This window comes from Tamandua tetradactyla, chromosome 26 (genome assembly GCF_023851605.1).
Source record: "Tamandua tetradactyla isolate mTamTet1 chromosome 26, mTamTet1.pri, whole genome shotgun sequence".
In the NCBI taxonomy this organism is placed as follows: Eukaryota; Metazoa; Chordata; class Mammalia; order Pilosa; family Myrmecophagidae; genus Tamandua; species Tamandua tetradactyla.
Genome location: NC_135352.1, coordinates 29,941,514 through 29,962,863, shown reverse-complemented (window position 1 = coordinate 29,962,863; position 21,350 = coordinate 29,941,514). Strand labels below are relative to the sequence as shown.

The 21,350-nt window shown below is 37.5% G+C and overlaps 1 protein-coding gene and 1 pseudogene across 1 annotated transcript in view; one reads left to right on the top strand and one right to left on the bottom strand.

The window, feature by feature from the left end:
* Window positions 1-21,350, top strand: part of WWC2 (WW and C2 domain containing 2) — a 298,652-nt gene that overhangs the window by 3,410 nt on the left and 273,892 nt on the right. The gene's annotated exons all lie outside the window — the stretch shown is intronic.
* Window positions 5,451-10,806, bottom strand: LOC143669586 (ubiquitin-fold modifier-conjugating enzyme 1 pseudogene; annotated as a pseudogene).

Below are 21,350 nucleotides of genomic sequence, written 5' to 3'. Positions count from 1 at the left end.
AACTCTAAAGTAAGGATACCACCTACCTCATAGGGATGTTTAGGCCCATAATTAGAGACCAGCCAAATGGTAGTAGTCAGAGTGTAGTCATTCCAATTTTGTAAATGGATAGTAAGTGGTTTAGGTTACTCCTGAAAAAAATTTGGTATAATTACATGTATTTATTGAATACCTGTTGTGAGCCAGCCACTGTGTGAAATCCTTTAATGTGATCTCATTTTGTTCTCCCATTTATCCTATGAGGTGTCTCCTCATTTACCTTCCAGTTGCAAATGAGGAAATTGAGTCACAGAGAGGTTGCCATTGCTGCAGGAGCTAGGATATGAACCAGGCAGTCTAACTTTGGAGCTTTTGCATGCCCTTGATATTGCTCTGGATGGCCTTGACACCTGGCCATGCCCAGGGGCCTTTGGATGGAGTACCTGGAGGGGTGGAACAGAGCTCTCTGCCCAGGCTTGATTTTGCAGGCAGATTGACCAGTCTTTATTGACCTTCTAAGGTTTCTGTCAACTTTTTATGAGTCTTTGATCCCTGAGTTAGCCATACATAAAGTCTGGTTCATGAATACTTTTGGGGGTGGGGATGAGGTGACAGTTGACCCCACTGAAGTCATATAGAACTTGGAAATTCAGTGTACTCATGGGTACAATAGAAGTTCTATTCCTGGAATGGTTAAGGGAGTCTGACTTTCCCTTGAATAGATTACAATTTTACCATAAGGGCTCCACTTTGGGCCTCTCCACCCCCCGCCCTTTAATAATCCCGGAGAGATCCCCCTGTCCATGATTCCTGTCCTGCTCCCTAATTGGCCAACCACTCCCCAGAGAGTGTTATCTTGTGCTACCCCCTTGTTCACCTCTTCTTTTGCTCACGATGGCCACCCCTTGACCACACCAGTTGGTGTTTATGGTGGGCCATAGAACATGGCCAAATGGTCTGGTGCCTTAAAAAACAACTGTATTCAGCATAGGTGAAAAAGGTGAGACAGATTCGTTGGCTTTTGGAGGAGTAGAGGGCTGAAGTGGGCAGGCTTCAGAGACAGGGTGAATACAGTTTTGCTCATTTTTTATCCTCAGATTGAATGTTGCCCAGAGATGTCTAGGCGAGCTGAAAAGATTTACCACCACACAAAGCGACTTTACACTGACTCCTTCTGAGAGACCCTAATCTTTGGCTTTATAGCTATGGTCAGATGTTGAGATACCTCACTCTTTTTTTTTCCAGCCATTTAATTTATTTCATAAACTGTGCACAAAATATATAATTTACTGTGTTGCTATTGAGCATTAATAAAATGTCATTTTGTTTTATGCTTATGACCTTTCTTTGTTCTGCCTACAGAGATGTGCTAAAAGCATCATTGATAATGTTTCTCACTTGTCCAATAAATCGTAGAAGTAAATGAAAGCACATAACTTTTTTAAAACATTTTTTATTGTAAAATATAATATATATGCAAAGAAAAGAAAGAAAAAACAATAATTTTCCAAGTACACTTAAACAAATAGTTACAGAGTAGATCTCAGAGTTGTTATGGGCTACCATGCTCCTATTCCAGATTTTTCCTTCTAGCTGCTCCAGAACACTGGAGGCTAGAAGGAATATTAATATAGTGATTTAGCACCCATACTCATTTGTTAAATCCCATTTTCTCTGTTATACCTCCTCCTCCTATAGATTCTTCTCCCAATCTATAGGAATCTTTTTTTTTATTGCTGTATATTATGTATTCATATTCCGTGTAATCATCTGAAGTGTAGAATCAGTGGTTCACAATATCATCATATAACTGTGCACTTATCATTACAGTCAACTTTTTCTTTCTTGTGAAAAGTAACATGTATACAAAAAAGCAATAAATTCCAAAGCACATCACAACAATTAGTTGTAGAACAGATTTCAGAGTTTGGTATGGGTTATAATGCCACAATTTTAGGTTTTTGCTTCGAGCTGCTCTAAGATACTGGAGACTAACAGAAATATTAATATAATGATTCAGCACTCACACTAATTTGTTAAACCCTACCTTCTCTGTATAACTCCACCATCACTTTTGATCTTTCTCCCACTCTTTAGGGGGATTTGGTCTATGCCCAGTCTAACTTTTTCACATTGAAAGGGGTTGTCAATAATATGGGATAGGGAGGTGAAACTAGTTGATGTTCTGTAGAGGCTGAGCCCTTCTGCCATTTTAGGACTTATCTTGTCCAGGGACCCATCTGGAAGTTGCAGGTTTCTGGAAAGCACAGCTATCTTTTTTATTTTTTTTCATGGGCAGGCACCAAGGAACAAACCCGGGGTCTCTGGCGTGGCACACGAGGATTCTGCTACCTAAACACCGTTGCACCACCCATAACTATCTTTTTAATCATTAGATTTTTTTGAACTATTTCATAGGGTAGTATAAAAGCCAACATGTTTGACTTATTGATATTTCTAATATTCTGACATTTCAATGTTGACAACTTAGAATAGCTAATTTTAAGCAGATGAGGAAAACTTTTAAAAATATATATTTTTCTTGAGATATCTTCACACACCATACAGTCCATCCAAGTATACAATCAGTGGCTCACAGTATCATCACACATAGTTGTATATTCATCACCATGATAATTTTTAGAAGATTTAGGTCACTCCAGAAAAAGACAAAAGAAAAAACCCATACATCCCAGACCCCTTATCCTCCCTCTCTTTGACCACTAGTATTGCAGTTTGCTGAATTTTTTTTACCCTTTTTTCCTCCCCTATTATTTTTTATCCTTATTTTTTTATTCATCTGTCCATACCTTGAATAAAGAGAGCATCAGCCACAAGGTTTCCACAATCACGCAGTCACATTGAAAAAGCTATATAGTTAAACAGTGTTCTTCAAGAATCAAGGAATATGGTTCCACAGTTTCAAGTACTTCCTCCTCTAGTGTCTTCAATACACCACAAGCTAAAAAGGGTATCTATATAATGCATAAACATAGCTTCCAGGATAAGCTCTCAACTCTGAAGTCTCTCAGCCACTAAAACTTTAACTCATTTCTCTCTTCCCCCTTTTGGGCAAGAAGGCTTTCTCAATTCCATAATGCAGGGTCCTGGCTCATCCCTCGGAGTCCTGTCCCACGTTGCCAGGGAGTTTTACACCCCTGGGAGTCATGCCCCAAGTAGTGGAGGGGAGGGCAGTGAGTTCACCTGCCTGCTTAGAGAGAGAGGACACATCTGAACATCAAAAGAGGGAGAACCCCCTACTTTCCAGAAGGAATCCTAAGTAGAGAGGGGGAAGGGAATGTCAACTGGCTTTTGTTGATGATCCAGTTAACTTGTGGCCTTCCAGGCACAGTTGTGGCACATTTTAGAATCTGAGGAACTCTGTATTGTTTTTCTTTTTTCTTTTTAGGTAAACCCACTGTTAGAGTGTAATCTTAAGGGTCCTAACTGCTTATTACAGCTTTCTGTATCCTTTATACGTTAAATGAATGTTGGTTAAGTTAATTAGGGAAGTTTGTTAAATTAATGAAATAATATTAGTTGTGCTACTCTTGTATTTCCGTTCTTATTGTTGGGCTTTCAAAAAATTATACGCACAACCGCCAACAACCAGAGACAATTGATTTTCCAGTTAGATTAAAAATATTGAGAGAATTAGACTGCTGCATTTTGAGTAATAGTATAAACATGTGAATATCTTATAAGTACAAAGAAAACAGAAGTCAACTCTGATTGTTTTAATCATGACTGCCATTGTCCCAGAAGGCTGGAAATCATTCTTCTTCGGCAGATTCGGAGTGCCAAGCGGTTAGTGTGAACTATTTTAGTGATTATGGTATTTGAAGAGCAGAGAGGTTGTTAAAGGATTTTTTTTTAAAAGCCACTATAGGAAACACTAATTTAAACTAAATTATGCTGTCTGCTAAAAATTCCCAAAGAAATATTTCTTGTTTTCAACAGTTTGCTATAATGCTTGCTGGAGGGAACAGTAGTTGTTTAATATATTTGAATGACTAAGATTTCCTTAATGACTTTAATAGTCCATAGTTTACAATTTAATTTTTTTTTGAAGACTTAGGATAGTAATTACTCTTTGAAGAAAGATTATTATTTATGTTAATTTTTTTTTTTATCTCAAATCACTAACTTGTCAATTAGCTGATAACAACTACATAATTAGTCATTGAGACATGTGGCTTCAAGCAAGCCAGTTTTGACTGTAGTGGGTGGAAGCCCTGATCCACTAGTAAAAGCGTGGCAGCCTTGGAGCAGTCTGCCTGCCTAGAGACCTGGAGGTGTTGCCTTGTTAAGTGGCACTTGATTAGTATTTTTTCGAGTAAATGTCTGTAGGAAATTATGCTACCATTATAGAGAGGCTTGGTTGGCTTCATTTTGCTGGTGTGGGAGTTACTGAAATGTTGGAAATGGTGATAGTCCTTCTACACTGTGAATTCCTTGAGAAAGGGCCCGAGTCTGTGTGTGCCCCTGTCCTAGGGACTTGGGAGAAATTAATTGAATTGACCACTTGCTAGAATTTCGGATTACTTCCTTTATCCATTTCTGAAGCAACTATTACTAGAAAAATCAGCACAGAAGTATATAGGGCAAGAAAGTCATTTTCGCAGACAAAATGTGTACATAAGTTGTAGGTTCAAAATGCTTTACCAAATATGAAGGTTCAGAATGTTTTCAGTGTCTTCAGAGTGTTTTTTTTTTCAGATTTTAAATTTTAGTTTATTAAAATTCACATAACATAAAATTCATCCTTTAGCCATTTTAAAGCATATTTACAAAGTTGTGCAACCATGGCCAGTATTTAATTCCAGAATATTTTCATCACCCCCAAAAGAAACCCCTTACTAATTAAGCAGTCTCTCCTTATCAGCCTTCCCCCTCTAATTTACTTTCTGTCTGTGTGGTTTTGCTTATTCTGGACCTTTCATATTAATGAAATTATATGTCAGGCTTCTTTCACTTAATGTTTTCAAGGTTTATCCATATTGTAATATGTATCAATTCCTTTTTATGGCCAAATAGTATTCAGTTGTATGGATGGACCATCTTTTGCTTATCCATTCAGTAACTGATGGGTATTTGGGTTGTTTCCACATTTCGGCTAACATGAATAATGCTGCTATGAATATAAGTGTACAAGTATTTGTGGGAGCATGTTTTTAGTTCTCTGTGATATGTACCTAGGAGTGGGATTGCTGGGTCATCTGGTAATTCTATGTTTAACTTCTTTTTTGTTTTACCAGAGCAAGCAGCTTTTATTGATGGGTTGTCACAAACCAAAAAGTCTGTACATCCACTTTCATTTACACCTTTCCACCAGGAGAGGAGCTGTAAATTGCCTCTTGGTTTTAGAAGGCCCAATTCCTTGGGTATCCTGACTTAGAAACTTGGTAGTAGTGCTTTTTAAATTTCCAGTAATGCTTGTTATAGCTGCTTGGTAACAACTAGGGGTGGAGGGATGGAGAGAAGTCAGATGAATAAGCAAGGTGAAGCTCAGGGAAAAGGAGCCTAGCTTGTCAAAGGTCCCTCTGTCCTGCCTCAGTGGCTTCACCCTTCATTGAGTGAGTTTCTCATTATGCCACATCACACTCTTCTGAATCAGATCCAGGATTTCCACCATGAGCCATGGACCCAGCCAAAGGGCCATAAGATGAGCTGGTCCAAATTGGACACACTCCTGGCCCACAAAGGCTTGAAGTGATTGTTCAGACATATTTTGCCTTCCCTGTACATTTCTCCTCTCTTTCCATCCAGTTCGGGACAACAATTTCTGGAGCAGTGGTGGGATATGTGATGGGAATGTAAAACTGGATGTCAAACTTACATTTGATAGGAGGTCATGGATGTATCAGCATTTTCCAAACCATGGAGACCCTTCCTGTTGGAATCCTCTTGGCACCAATCATTGACCACGTACCGGATCAGAGATTGATACTTTTCCAGAACTTGCTGCACCCACAGCTTGGATATCGGGGTCCGTGTTAGCCTTTAGCACCAGGACCTCAGACAGAACACATCGCTGGCCTCATCTGCCATCTTGGACCAGGATGCAGAACTATGTTTAACCTCTGGAGGAATTGCCAGACTGTTTTCCATAGCAGCTGCACCATTTTGGATGAGGGTTCCATTTCTCCATCTCCTCATTAACACTTGTTCTTTTCCTTTTCTTTCTTTTTGATTCCAGCCATTCTAGTGGGTATGAGGTGGTACCTCATGGTTTTGATTTGCGTGTCTCTTTAGAATTTTTGATGGCCTTAATTTGACCCAAGCCTTCTCCCTTTATTCTTTCCTTTTAACCATTGTCTTGCTCCCCAGTTTTTTTCTGTGTGTATGTGTGTGTATTTTCACTATTGCCGTAGAAAACATTATGTAAGAGTAATTAGAAGTTCTTTTAAGTCTCAAATTGCTCTTTCCTTCCGTATCTAGCTGTTTTGAGTTATTTTAACACTGAAGTTATAGATAAAAATTAATCAGTTTTATTGTGTCCTTTAGCTGGATATCCTAGGCACCGGGAGATGTGAAAATGGGCAAGATTCCCTTCCAGCTCAAGTTCCTTCTAACCTAATTTGCATAATCACTATTTAAAAAGTGAAAGGAAATTTGAGCATTGTTCATTACATTTTCTCCTTCCCTTTAATTCAGCCTTATAAGTACTTCCCTTCTGAACATTCCTGTTAGGCAAGGGAAGAGCAGTTGAGAGGAATTCAAAGTAGGATATACTGGTGAAGTACACATGAATTTTTCTCTTCACTTAATGTGATCTATTTCATGAGACATGGATATAATCATGTATATAATAAATTATAATCTATGTATGTGCGTTTATAACAACTGGCTTATTCTATGTTATTTGTCTCTTAAAAGCTATTCCTTTTAGGTAGTTTTATATGTTACAAATTAAATCAATTAATATTTTTTTAGAAAAGATTGGAGGAAACCTGACAAATACTGACAAATACGGCCTCAGCCATGGGTCAAGGCAAGTATCAACAACAGTGATATCATGGTGTATCTTGGACATGATGTGATGACAGCACTTTACTTAAAAACATTGCACAACAAAACCAAAAACCAGTTGGAAGTATTTTTCTTTAATCAAAGTGTGACCTACTATTAATCATGGCTTTTTGATATATGTGTAAAGCAGGGAGGGGAAACTGTGGTCTGAGGGCCAGATCCTGCCCTGCAAGCCTCTTTTCATTTGGCCCTCTAGCTCAGAATGTTTTTTTCATTTTTTAAAAGGTTGTAAACAAACTTAAAGAAGAATATGTGACAGAAACTATGTCACCTGTAAAGTCTGAAATATTTACTATCTGGCCCTTTACAAAAAAAAAAAAAAAAGCCAACCTCTCACGTAAAGGAAGTTGATAAAATCTTTTAAAGAATTATTAACAATGTATGAAAAAATGGCACTTTGCTGCTCATCATTGCTCATTTGTTTAATCCACAAGCATTTTGAACCCTAGGCACTGTGTGGCATAAAGATGAATCAGACATGGATGCTGAATTGGAGAAATTGCCTTGCTCCTAGTCTTACTTTTCTTCTAATGAAATGCAATACTTAGTTTTCTGAATTCATTCTTCTCCAGAGAGGGGAGTGCTGTTGGGGACCCTACGTTAAATGTGGCTGCCTGCGCCTACGACAGACCTCGTGTTCTGACGGGAAGTCAAGAGACGTCTTTGGAAACCTGACTGTGTGGCAGGACTGGAAGGAGAGTTTGCTTTTGTGGTCCAGAGACTGTTGCACTAAGTTCTCGTCACTCAGTAAAGCACCAGATTCAGGCACTTCTAGTAATATACAAAGAGGAAATTATTCTTAAAGAATAGGGACATGAGAAAAATAGGTAAAATGAACTTTTAGAGGTACCACAGTTGTTTGTTCAGTCATTTTGGGAAGTATACTATAGTGATATGTCCCGATGGTTGGAAATACTGATTTTCTTGTGGCATGTTGGTGGTATTTATAAAATCACAAAGTTGAAGATGGTCATATAGAGAATAATTCATGTATTATCCTTACTGTACAAAGTTGGTGCCACTCACAGTCAGTGGTATTCCAAAGAGTGCTGTAAAGAGCTAAGTTTTCTGTGCTGCAAATTATTTTTCCCATACACTGCTAGCCCTGATCTCAGGACAGAAATCATGGTTCTAAGATAATAGTAGAGAGCAGCATTTGAAAATGGAGCCAGCTGGGAAATGGAGCAGCAGTAGACTATTAAAATTAAGATCTGGGGACTGTCCTTTCACTACTGTAGTACAGGAGGTGTTATAATGCGCCAACAGAGAATTTGAACAGAGACATTCATTTAATAATGTACTTGAGTCCCACCTGGGGGTGGGGGTAGGAAACTGAATTTTAAAGTAACGTAGATGTTATTTTGATTGCTGAATTAGTGACTTTTCTTTTTAATTGAGAGAACAACTGATTTTTAACTAAGTGTTCTGTTATTTTCATAAAAATGAGTATGCCAGGATTTGGAAGGCAGAGAGGCTTTCCTTTGGCGTGAAAGTTACTGCTTCTGCACATGCTGTGTTTTTTTTTTTTTTGGTATGGCCTGGGTCATGTTGGTCACCAGCTCTGAATCTGAATGCTAACAACAGTTATAAATGTTGAACTACGAAGATTTGCACTATAGATGCCTGATTAAAATTCTGGCTTAGTAAAAGACTGGGATGTTTTATGTCCTATATTGACATTTCTCCATTTTATGAGAAGGTCGTTTTATTAAGTGTCCCTGAAGTTTAAAATGTGGTACACAACTTTTGTGCAAAAGATTTGAGAAGCACGGAGTTTCATTTAGTGCAAAACTTTAATCTACCTTTCTTAGTGTTAAAGTTTTTAATAGAGATGAGTTAAAAAAAAAGTCTTTTTCTTTGAAATTGTGGCAATGAATGATTGTGTGGAATCCATACTGTACAAGGTGTCACTGGGTTTTGAGATTTGTCAGTTTATTGGCCTCAGTGTATTCTTCTTTATGCCTGTCCTTTGGTTCTGAAAACCCTGTGACCTTGTACTGCAGCCTCTTTCAGTCCAGGCTTTTGTGAACCATCTCTCTCCAAAGCGCCCTGTGCCATGGCACCTCTCAATACCCTGTCAACCCTGTGAGGACAGGTGAGCTGATTATTAGGGGTGGGGAATTTTTTAAAGTGATAAAGCTAAATCCCAGCTCTTTCACATTCTTTTCTGGAGCTCACACTCTGTCTTTTTTTTAAATTGATTTTTGGGCCGTGATGGATATCTGTTTTCTGAGAATGCCTTGGTTTCACCACAGATGTGTAAATTGTAGACCATAAGTGGAATTGTTGTTGTTGTTGTTGTTTTTAACCTTGACTCTTAGATAGTTGTGCCTAAGTCTTGGGGAAAAAAAAATCTCTTTCTGTAAATTGCTGTGCTATAGTTTGCTGGAAACTACTTACATTTGGATGTAGGCCAAAGAGCCTTTGTAAATAGGAAGTGATCTGAAACTCAGACAGAGAATGGTATATTTTTGTTTGATTTACTTATGCCATGAAACTTACCTGGAAGGATATAAGCAGTATTTATAACGGTGGTTGAGTTGGAATTTCTTTTTTTTAATTTGTACATTCTTTACCCCTGTCGCATGTTGCTGTACTTTTTTCTTGCTAAACCATACATTTTGTATCTCATTCTATATGGGAGTCTCATATTCTTAAATTTTTATTTTTGAGGTGATCTGAGATTCAGGTTTAGAATTTTAATTAAATGCCTAGATTATGCATGTGAAAAATCTTTTGTTCATGTGTTGCTACGAGCAACAATTGTTAAAGCTAGCATTGCTTTTTCAAGGAAATATGAGCAAATAAATAAATGAATTTTAACTGGTAAAAAAATCGTCACTTGGTGTTGTGATTTCTGTCTATACAATAAATTACTCATATCACCATGATTGTCACGGTGAAGGGAAGACTGCAGTGGAAGTGAATAATCATCTGACACATTGACAAAACATTCCTAAGATACTATTCAAATGAGGAAAGACTTTATGGGCTGCAGCTGAGTAGCCAAGCGTTGCGTCCTCTAAGCCCGTTGCCTGACTGGGTTTACTGTTGTGGTCCTAAAGCAGCTGTGTGTAGTCGTTTGCAGAGAAAGGCAACTTATCTTGAAATTTCCGAATTTTTTTTCTTTCTCTTTTTTAACCTTGTCTCTCTCCCTCCCAGGCAACACTTTATCTCGTTCTTAATGACTTCTTTTGTCCTGACGGTATTTGTTTCAGTGCCTTCCGCCCTTCTCCAGTCTAAGTTTTACTGACCCCTGCTGATTGCTTGTCTTGCCATTTGGTTCTCTTGCGCGATTTTTGATTATGTTCCTTTGTGTTATTTAAAATAGCCGAGTTTACTTAAATGAGTGATGGCAGTAAAGGACACAGGTTGTCCCATATGAATGAAAATGGAAAGCATTGCCTGGGCCTGCCGCTGCTGGATAGGTTTCTCTGAATCCACTCTCCAGAAGAGCCCTAGGAATTTGGCTGGACTCCTGAAGCCAGCTTCCCAGTTAAAGGCCTAGGGTCTGGGAACGCCCCCCTTTGGGGATTTATAGTGATAATGTAATTCGTTCTCCCTCTGAGAATACGGGGCTCAGTGAAGAGACACCCTTTGTGTCCTCTTCCGGCGTTCTCGTCTCTGCACTGGCTCCCTCTTGAGAATGGATCCTGCAGCACTAAGCTCTTACGGTTTACAGGAAAGAACCAAAACGGTCTTCTTGAGGTTTCAGAAGAACCTGCTAAGCTCCCTACCTTCAGGAGGGGTGTTCAGACTCTTGCCACATTTGCATCTCTGAGTAGCCATGCACATTGCCCCAAAATATTTTGGGAGACTGAATTTTTAAAAAATAAAAAGTCTTATTTTTAATTTAGAAAATTCAAGTTGGATTTTTACATACTTTTGTTAAAGACTTCAACTTTAAAAACAATTATGATTTTAGAAAAGTTAATTCTAAAAGATATTCTGGGATGAAGGGTGAAAAGTTAAAAAGAGACTATAGTATTTGAGACAAATATTCATTTAACCCATTAGGGAGAGTTTTTATGTGTAAATCGTGGAAGGCCATGTCTCTTATACTATGATCATTTTTTTCCCACTCTTCTCAGTTTTTGTTCCAAGATCAGTCTAACTTCTGAATTCCTTATTCTGTTATTCATCCCCAGTGATGATCATGTGGTTCTTAACTAATCTATCCAAAGAACTTAAACTTGTTTGTTGATAAGTTTTAAAGGAAGTCACAATGGAAATGGAAGTAATACAAACATTGGTTTTATCAAGAAGTGGTGTCCTGGTCGTGGAGATGAAAAGTTACCTCTGAAAATGTAGAAGGAATATTTTTGCTACTTTATGATCGTATCCTTCTAAGTGAGTTAATAATTTGGAGATTGAAAAATCAGGAATGCTGGCTTCCTTTTCTGGTCTTGAAAAAGGAAAACGAAGCATGAGTTGTGTTGGAAATCCAGTTATTTTAGGAAAGGTGTATATATTATTGAAAAACACTCTTATTCATGTTAAATAAATTGTAGCACATAAAATGAAATACTATGAACTGATGTGAAAGAAAGGTAAATGTGGGTGCTGAGATATAAAGGTCTCTAAGCTACATTATTAAGGAAAACAGGCATTATGATATCATTCGGATTAAAACACATGTAAGTATGCACATGCACTCATGCACACACTGACACACCCATATCTATTTGTTTACAAGCAGAATTTTCTGACGTTTGTGAACTACAACTCTTTTCAAACAAGGAACCTGAATTAGTGGTTACCTCTGGAAGTGGGACTGCAGGTTAGGGGAAAGAGACTTGGATTATATAATTACTTTTTATACCACTTGAAATTATCATAATGTGTATAATTTCCTGTTTTTAGAATAACTAATAATATAAATATAAAGTTTTACAGAGAAGAAAAAGTTTCATTTATTTTATAAACAAAGAGTGGAACATAAATATTTGTTAAAATCAGTGGAATATAAATATTTATTAAAATCATATCCCTATATTTCCATTCATTCAATTTTGTTTCATTTTTTTTTTTATTTATTTTTTTTATTAATTAAAAAAAGAATTAACAAAACAATTAGAAATCATTCCAATCTACATGTACAATCAGTAATTCTTAATAACATCACATAGTTGCATATTCATCATTTCTTAGTACATTTGCATCGATTTAGAAAAAGAAATAAAAAGACAACAGAATAAGAATTAAAACAATAATAGAAAGAAAAAAAAAACAAAAAAAACAAAAACAAAAAACCTATACCTCACATGCAGCTTCATTCAGTGTTTTAACATAATTGTACTACAATTGGGTAGTATTGTGCTGTCCATTTCTGAGTTTTTATATCCAGTCCCGTTGTACAGTCTGTATCCCTTCATCTCCAATTATCCCTTCTCTTTTTTTTTTTTTTTTTTTTTTAATTAACGGAAAAAAAGAAATTAACCCAACATTTAGAGATCATACCATTCTACACATGCAATCATTAATTCTTAACATCATCACATAGCTGCATGATCATCATTTCTTAGTACATTTGCATTGGTTTAGAAGAACTAGCAACATAACCGAAAAAGATATAGAATGTTAATATAGAGAAAAAAATAAAAGTAATAATAGTATAATCAAAACAAAACAACACAAAACAAAACAAAAACCTATAGGTCAGATGCAGCTTCATTCAGTGTTTTAACATGATTACTTTACAATTAGGTATTATTGTGCTGTCCATTTTTGAGTTTTTGTATCTAGTCCTGTTGCACAGTCTGTATCCCTTCAGCTTCAATTACCCATTGTCTTACCCTGTTTCTAACTCCTGCTGAACTCTGTTACCAATGACATATTTCAAGTTTATTCTCGAATGTCCGTTCACATCAGTGGGACCATACAGTATTTGTCCTTTAGTTTTTGGCTGGATTCACTCAGCATAATATTCTCTAGGTCCATCCATGTTATTACATGGTTCATAAGTTTATCTTGTCTTAAAGCTGCATAATATTCCATCGTATGTATATACCACAGTTTGTTTAGCCACTCTTCTGTTGATGGAGATTTTGGCTGTTTCCATCTCTTTGCAATTGTAAATAATGCTGCTATAAACATTGGTGTGCAAATGTCCGTTTGTGTCTTTGCCCTTAAGTCCTTTGAGTAGATACCTAGCAATGGTATTGCTGGGTCGTATGGCAAGTCTATATTCAGCTTTTTGAGGAACCGCCAAACTGCCTTCCACAGTGGTTGCACCCTTTGACATTCCCACCAACAGTGGATAAGTGTGCCTCTTTCTCCGCATCCTCTCCAGCACTTGTCATTTTCTGTTTTGTTGATAATGGCCATTCTGGTGGGTGTGAGATGATATCTCATTGTGGTTTTGATTTGCATTTCTCTAATGGCCAGGGACATTGAGCATCTCTTCATGTGCCTCTTGGCCATCCGTATTTCCTCTTCTGAGAGGTGTCTGTTCAAGTCTTTTTCCCATTTTGTAATTGGGTTGGCTGTCTTTTTGTTGTTGAGATGAACAATCTCTTTATAAATTCTGGATACTAGACCTTTATCTGATATATCATTTCCAAATATTGTCTCCCATTGTGAAGGCTGTCTTTCTACTTTCTTGATGAAGTTCTTTGATGCACAAAAGTGTTTAATTTTGAGGAGTTCCCATTTATTTATTTCCTTCTTCAGTGCTCTTGCTTTAGGTTTAAGGTCCATAAAACCGCCTCCAGTTGTAAGATCCATAAGATATCTCCCAACATTTTCCTCTAACTGTTTTATGGTCTTAGACCTAATGTTTAGATCTTTGATCCATTTTGAGTTAACTTTTGTATAGGGTGTGAGAGATGGGTCTTCTTTCATTCTTTTGCATATGGATATCCAGTTCTCTAGGCACCATTTATTGAAGAGACTGCTCTGTCCCAGGTGAGTTGGCTTGACTGCCTTATCAAAGATCAAATGTCCATAGATGAGAGGGTCTATATCTGAGCACTCTATTCGATTCCATTGGTCGATATATCTATCTTTATGCCAATACCATGCTGTTTTGACCACTGTGGCTTCATAATATGCCTTAAAGTCAGGCAGCGCGAGACCTCCAGCTTCGTTTTTTTTCCTCAAGATGTTTTTAGCAATTCGGGGCACCCTGCCCTTCCAGATAAATTTGCTTATTGGTTTTTCTATTTCTGAAAAATAAGTTGTTGGGATTTTGATTGGTATTGCATTGAATCTGTAAATCAATTTAGGTAGGATTGACATCTTAACTATATTTAGTCTTCCAATCCATGAACACGGTATGCCCTTCCATCTATTTAGGTCTTCTGTGATTTCTTTTAGCAGTTTTTTGTAGTTTTCTTTATATAGGTTTTTTGTCTCTTTAGTTAAATTTATTCCTAGGTATTTTATTCTTTTAGTTGCAATTGTGAATGGGATTCGTTTCTTGATTTCCCCCTCAGCTTGTTCATTACTAGTGTATAGAAATGCTACAGATTTTTGAATGTTGATCTTGTAACCTGCTACTTTGCTGTACTCATTTATTAGCTCTAGTAGTTTTGTTGTGGATTTTTCCGGGTTTTCGACGTATAGTATCATATCGTCTGCAAACAGTGATAGTTTTACTTCTTCCTTTCCAATTTTGATGCCTTGTATTTCTTTTTCTTGTCTAATTGCTCTGGCTAGAACCTCCAACACAATGTTGAATAATAGTGGTGATAGTGGACATCCTTGTCTTGTTCCTGATCTTAGGGGGAAAGTTTTCAATTTTTCCCCATTGAGGATGATATTAGCTGTGGGTTTTTCATATATTCCCTCTATCATTTTAAGGAAGTTCCCTTGTATTCCTATCTTTTGAAGTGTTTTCAACAGGAAAGGATGTTGAATCTTGTCGAATGCCTTCTCTGCATCAATTGAGATGATCATGTGATTTTTCTGCTTTGATTTGTTGATATGGTGTATTACATTAATTGATTTTCTTATGTTGAACCATCCTTGCATACCTGGGATGAATCCTACTTGGTCATGATGTATATTCTTTTAATGTGTTGTTGGATACGATTTGCTAGAATTTTATTGAGGATTTTGGCATCTGTATTCATTAGAGAGATTGGTCTGTAGTTTTCTTTTTTTGTAATATCTTTGCCTGGTTTTGGTATGAGGGTGATGTTGGCTTCATAGAATGAATTAGGTAGTTTTCCCTCCACTTCGATTTTTTTGAAGAGTTTGAAGAGAATTGGTACTAATTCTTTCTGGAACGTTTGGTAGAATTCACATGTGAAGCCATCTGGTCCTGGACTTTTCTTTTTAGGAAGCTTTTGAATGACTAATTCAATTTCTTTACTTGTGATTGGTTTGTTGAGGTCATCTATGTCTTCTTGAGTCAAAGTTGGTTGTTCATGTCTTTCCAGGAACCCGTCCATTTCCTCTAAATTGTTGTATTTATTAGCGTAAAGTTGTTCATAGTATCCTGTTATTACCTCCTTTATTTCTGTGAGGTCAGTAGTTATGTCTCCTCTTCCATTTCTGATCTTATTTATTTGCATCCTCTCTCTTCTTCTTTTTGTCAATCTTGCTAAGGGCCCATCAATCTTATTGATTTTCTCATAGAACCAACTTCTGGCCTTATTGATTTTCTCTATTGTTTTCATGTTTTCAATTTCATTTATTTGTGCTCTAATCTTTGTTATTTCTTTCCTTTTGCTTGCTTTGGGGTTAGCTTGCTGTTCTTTCTCCAGTTCTTCCAAATGGATAGTTAATTCCTGAATTTTTGCCTTTTCTTCTTTTCTGATATAGGCATTTAGAGCAATAAATTTCCCTCTTAGCACTGCCTTTGCTGCGTCCCATAAGTTTTGATATGTTGTGTTTTCATTTTCATTCGCCTCGAGGTATTTGCTAATTTTCTCTTGCAATTTCTTCTTTGACCCAGTCGTTGTTTAGGAGTGTGTTGTTGAGCCTCCACGTATTTGTGAATTTTCTGGCACTCTGCCTATTATTGATTTCCAACATCATTCCTTTATGGTCCGAGAAAGTGTTGTGTAAGATTTCAATCTTTTTAAATTTGTTAAGACTTGCTTTGTGACCCAGCATATGGTCTATCTTTGAGAATGATCCATGAGCACTTGAGAAAAAGGTGTATCCTGCTGTTGTGGGATGTAATGTCCTATAAATGTCTATTAAGTCTAGTTCATTTATAGTAATATTCAGATTCTCTATTTCTTTGTTGATCCTCTGTCTAGATGTTCTGTCCATTGATGAGAGTGGTGAGTTGAAGTCTCCAACTATTATGGTATATGAGTCTATTTCCCTTTTCAGTGTTTGCAGTATATTCCTCACGTATTTTGGGGCATTCTGATTCGGTGCGTAAATATTTATGATTGTTATGTCTTCTTGTTTAATTGTTCCTTTTATTAGTATATAGTGTCCTTCTTTGTCTCTTTTAACTGTTTTACATTTGAAGTCTAATTTGTTGGATATTAGTATAGCCACTCCTGCTCTTTTCTGGTTGTTATTTGCATGAAATATCTTTTCCCAACCTTTCACTTTCAACCTATGTTTATCTTTGGGTCTAAGATGTGTTTCCTGTAGACAGCATATAGAAGGATCCTGTTTTTTAATCCATTCTGCCAATCTATGTCTTTTGATTGGGGAATTCAGTCCATTGACATTTAGTGTTATTACTGTTTGGATAATATTTTCCTCTAACATTTTGCCTTTTGTATTATATATATCATATCTGATTTTCCTTCTTTCTACACTCTTTTCCATATCTCTCTCTTCTGTCTTTTTGTATCTGACTCTAGTGCTCCCTTTAGTATTTCTTGCAGAGCTGGTCTCTTGGTCACAAATTCTTTCAGTGACTTTTTGTCTGAGAATGTTTTAATTTCTCCCTCATTTTTGAAGGATAATTTTGCTGGATATAGGAGTCTTGGTTGGCAGTTTTTCTCTTTTAGTATTTTAAATATATCATCCCACTGTCTTCTAGCTTCCATGGTTTCTGCTGAGAAATCTACACAAAATCTTATTGGGTTTCCCTTGTATGTAATGGATTGTTTTTCTCTTGCTGCTTTCAAGATCTTCTCTTTCTCTTTGACCTCTGACATTCTAACTAGTAAGTGTCTTGGAGAACGCCTATTTGGGTCTAATCTCTTTGGGGTGCGCTGCACTTCTTGGATCTGTAATTTTAGGTCTTTCATAAGAGTTGGGAAATTTTCAGTGAAAATTTCTTCCATTAGTTTTTCTCCTCCTTTTCCCTTCTCTTCTCCTTCTGGGACACCCACAACACGTATATTTGTGCGGTTCATATTGTCCTTGAGTTCCCTGATACCCTGTTCAAATTTTTCCATTCTTTTCCCGATAGTTTCTGTTTCTTTTTGGAATTCAGATGTTCCATCCTCCAAATCACTAATTCTATCTTCTGTCTCTTTAAATCTATCATTGTAGCTATCCATTATTTTTTCTATGTTTGCTACTTTATCCTTCACTTCCATAAGTTCTGCGATTTGTTTTTTCAGTTTTTCTATTTCTTCTTTATGTTCAGCCCATGTCCTCTTCATGTCCTCCCTCAATTTATCGATTTCATTTTTGAAGAGGTTTTCCATTTCTGTTCGTATATTCAACATTAGTTGTCTCAGCTCTTGTGTCTCATTTGAGCTATTGGTTTGTTCCTTTGACTGGGCCATATTCTCAATCTTTTGAGCGTGGACAGTTATCTTCTGCTGCTGGCGTCTGGGCATTTATTCAGATTTCTCTTGGTGTTGGACCCAGCAAGGTTGTAATATTTTTCTGTGAAATCTCTGGGTTCTGTTTTTCTTATCCTGCCCAGTAGGTGGCGCTCGTGGCACACGTTTGTCTGCGGGTCCCACCAGTAAAAGGTGCTGTGGGACCTTAAACTTTGGAAAACTCTCGCCGTCCTGGGGGTTCGCTAGCCGAAGCGGCTTGAGCCGGCCCTCGGTCCGAACGCAGGGAGGGTTGCTGGTCGCCGCAGCCAGGGAAAGAGCCCGTCCGAATTTCCTAGTCGGCCCTGGGCAACAAGCGTGGCGGGAGGGCGCCAGCGGCAGCGGCCCGCCCGAGAGAGTGCACGTTCCCCGGGAGTCACGGGTTTGGAAGGGGCCTCCCCCACCCGTCACCGTTCTCCGCGGGCTGGGGATTTCCGATCCAATTCTCTCAGTTGGTCCGGGGGCTGCGCGTGGTGTGGGCGCCAGTCGCCTTGGTTTCAGGGGACCGCCTCTCCGATTCTCCCAGCCGGCCCGGGAAGGGGGAAGGGAGTAACTCCGGCCGCTTGCCACCCCGCCCGGTAAGGCCCGCGCGCCTCGGCGATCTCACCCGAGCTGCTTCTCTCAGCCAGCCAGCCGTTTCAGGATGGGGTACGCTGTCTTTTTTATCTCTGTTGTGGCTTTGGGCGCTTTCTGTATCGTTTCTACTCCCCTAGTAGGTGTCCTGGAGAAGAAACTAAGATCCGCGCGTCTTACTAAGCCGCCATCTTCCAGGAAGTCCTCAATTTTGTTTCATTTTATCTGTCTACAGTTTTTTCTTTTTTCTTTTTAATTCTCCTAAATCCTTTTTGTAAAAGATGGAGGTAAACAAGTTAAAACACACTTGCAAAACTAACATTGTGGTGGAAAATAATAACTTTGTTGATGTGTGTAAATTTTTGTGACGCTTACTGCCCTGATACAGAGGTAGAAAAATATCTTATGATTGTCACTGGAGAGAACATTTTTCTAGTGTCTTTGTCTTTTAGTTTTGCTAGGTAAAATAATGTAAGCATTCTTCATTTATCTGGTTTAGTTGCAAATTAGTTTTAAAACGCTGTATGTAGTAACCATCATCCAAACACAGAACAGGTTTTTCTTTTGAGTCACTGAGAACTAGAGGTTGGAAAACTGTGGCCAGATCCTGCCCACACCTGTTTTTTTTTTTGTTAATTGGGAAGAGTAACATACAAAAAAGCAATAAATTTCAACGCATACCACAACAATCTGTTAAAGAACAGATTTAAGAGTTTGGTATCAGTTGTGGTTATAGTGCCACAATTTTAGGTTTTTCCTTCTAGCTGCTCCAAGACCCTGGAGACTAAAAGAAATATCAATATAATGATTCAGCAGTCATACTCATTTGTTAAATCATATCTTCTCTGTTATAACTCCTCCTTCTCCTTTGTGCTTTTAAAAAAGTTTATTTTTTAAATTGATATGTTTTATATATTTACAACCATGTAATCATCAATGCTTCACAATATCATCATGTAGCTGTCCATGCCTGTTTTTGTTATGGCTCGTGAGCTGTCATAACAGATGATAGTTTTTTTGTTTTTAAATGGTTGAAAAAAATCAAAAGGAGTGATTTAATGACACATAAAGTTTGTATAAAATTCATATTTCAGTGTCCATAAATAAAGTTTTATTGAAATGCAGCCATGTTCATTCTCAGAGAATCTTTATCTGACGCTTTGTAGAAATGTTTGCCCATCTTTCATCTGATACTATTAAAAAAAAAGTAACACATTTCTTGGTGGGAAAGCTGTTGATTACATTGAAACTTCTTGATCAGTCACTTAACCATCATGTGGCCTGCCTCTAGCAGTGTGTATGTGTGTGTGTGTGTAGACCAACCTTTCTCCTATTTTTCTCTAACTTTCTCTTTGCCTAATTTTTCTCATCTAGTTTAAATTTTATTTTGCTATTTTAGTATTTTTATAAGCCATCATTATTCAAATTCTCAGAATTTATAATCATAATATCCCAATTATTTATCAAGGGACTTTTATGTGCTAGACGCATGGTAGGTGTGCCGAATACATTAACTCATTTAATTATCAGAGCAGTTTTGCAGGATAAGTGATGGTCCCTATTGACAAGAAAGGACCGAGGTTTAACTCAAAAGTAGGGAGCCAGAATTTGACCCAGGCTTTGAATTTTCTACTATGCTAAGCTAGTTCGTCACTTCTCAGAAATTAAAAAGTCACTAGTACTTATCCAATACAGGAAATGTCTGGAAATAGACTGGGTTTCACTTTTATGAATGACTGTGTGTGTCTGTATGTGTGTGTGTGTGTAAGTATGTATGCACATTTCCTTTCTCTCTCCTGTTAAATTATGAATTCATTTTGTTTCCCAGCACTGTGTGTGTTACCTTTGGGGTCACTAGAGGTTGGCATGCGCTTGTATGAGTATGATCTAGATTGCATAATTGTCTTATATTAATGGACTGTGTTAGGAGCCTGATCTTTTCCAGGCATTTCAATGTATTATCTCATTTAATTCTTACTATGACATGCAGTGGTAGACATGTTCATGTTCTTTAGTGTTAGCCTACTAATTTCATTTATTCGAGAAACTGTCCTGGGCTCTGGAGCTCCCCATTTACCATGGCCCTCCATCTAATTTAGGGGCACAATGAAATCCCCTTTCCTCGTCATACTGAGGGGTGGAAGATTTCCAGTTATCTTAGCAAATACAATCAATCAGCACTTTTTTTCTTTAAAGAATTTAAAGGATACTTTATTATTTTGAATAGGTAGTACATGTACGTGTTACAAAATTCAAATAAAGGGAAAGAGACTCAATGTATAGTAAATCTCCTACCCACCCCTCGTGGCACCTTATTCCTCTTCTCAGAGGAAGACGTCTATCACCAGTTTCTTTTATATTCTTCCAAAGACAGCCTTTCCATATACAAGGTTATATATGCATATGTGCTATATGTGTTTCTGATTGTTTCGTACCATAGCATGTAGATCTGCCTTTTAATATTCCATTTTATGAAGGTATGGAATAATTTTTAACCGTAACCTCCTTGATGGACATTTAAGATCCTCTCAGTTTTTTTTGTTTTTCTTTTATAAGCAATGCTTCACTGATGCCAGCATGCATATGTCTCTGTCTCAGTTTCCCAAGGTTGCCTTAACAAAGTACCACATACGTGGTGGCTTAAAGCAGTAGAAATTTATTGTATGACAGTTGTGGAGGCCAGAAGTAAGAAATCAAGGTGTCAGGAGGGTCATGCTTCCTTTGAAGTCTGTAGGGCAGTATCTGTTCCATGCTCTCTCTCCAGGTGTCTAGCAGTGGCCTGCCAGCAATGCATCGTGCTCTCTGCCTCAGTTGTCACATGTTCTCCCCTCTTCTTATAAAGACACTGGTCATTTAGGATTAGGGCCCAACCTATTCCACTATGACCTCATTTTAATTTGCCTGTTTCTGTCTGTACTAACCCTGTTAGTACAGGTCACATTCTGAGATACTGGGGATTAGGACTTCAACAGATCTTTTTGGGAAACACAATTCAGTCCATAACAATCTCTTTAATGAAACAAAGCCTGGGCCACAATATACACTGATAATTTTGATTAGTTGCTTCAAATTGTT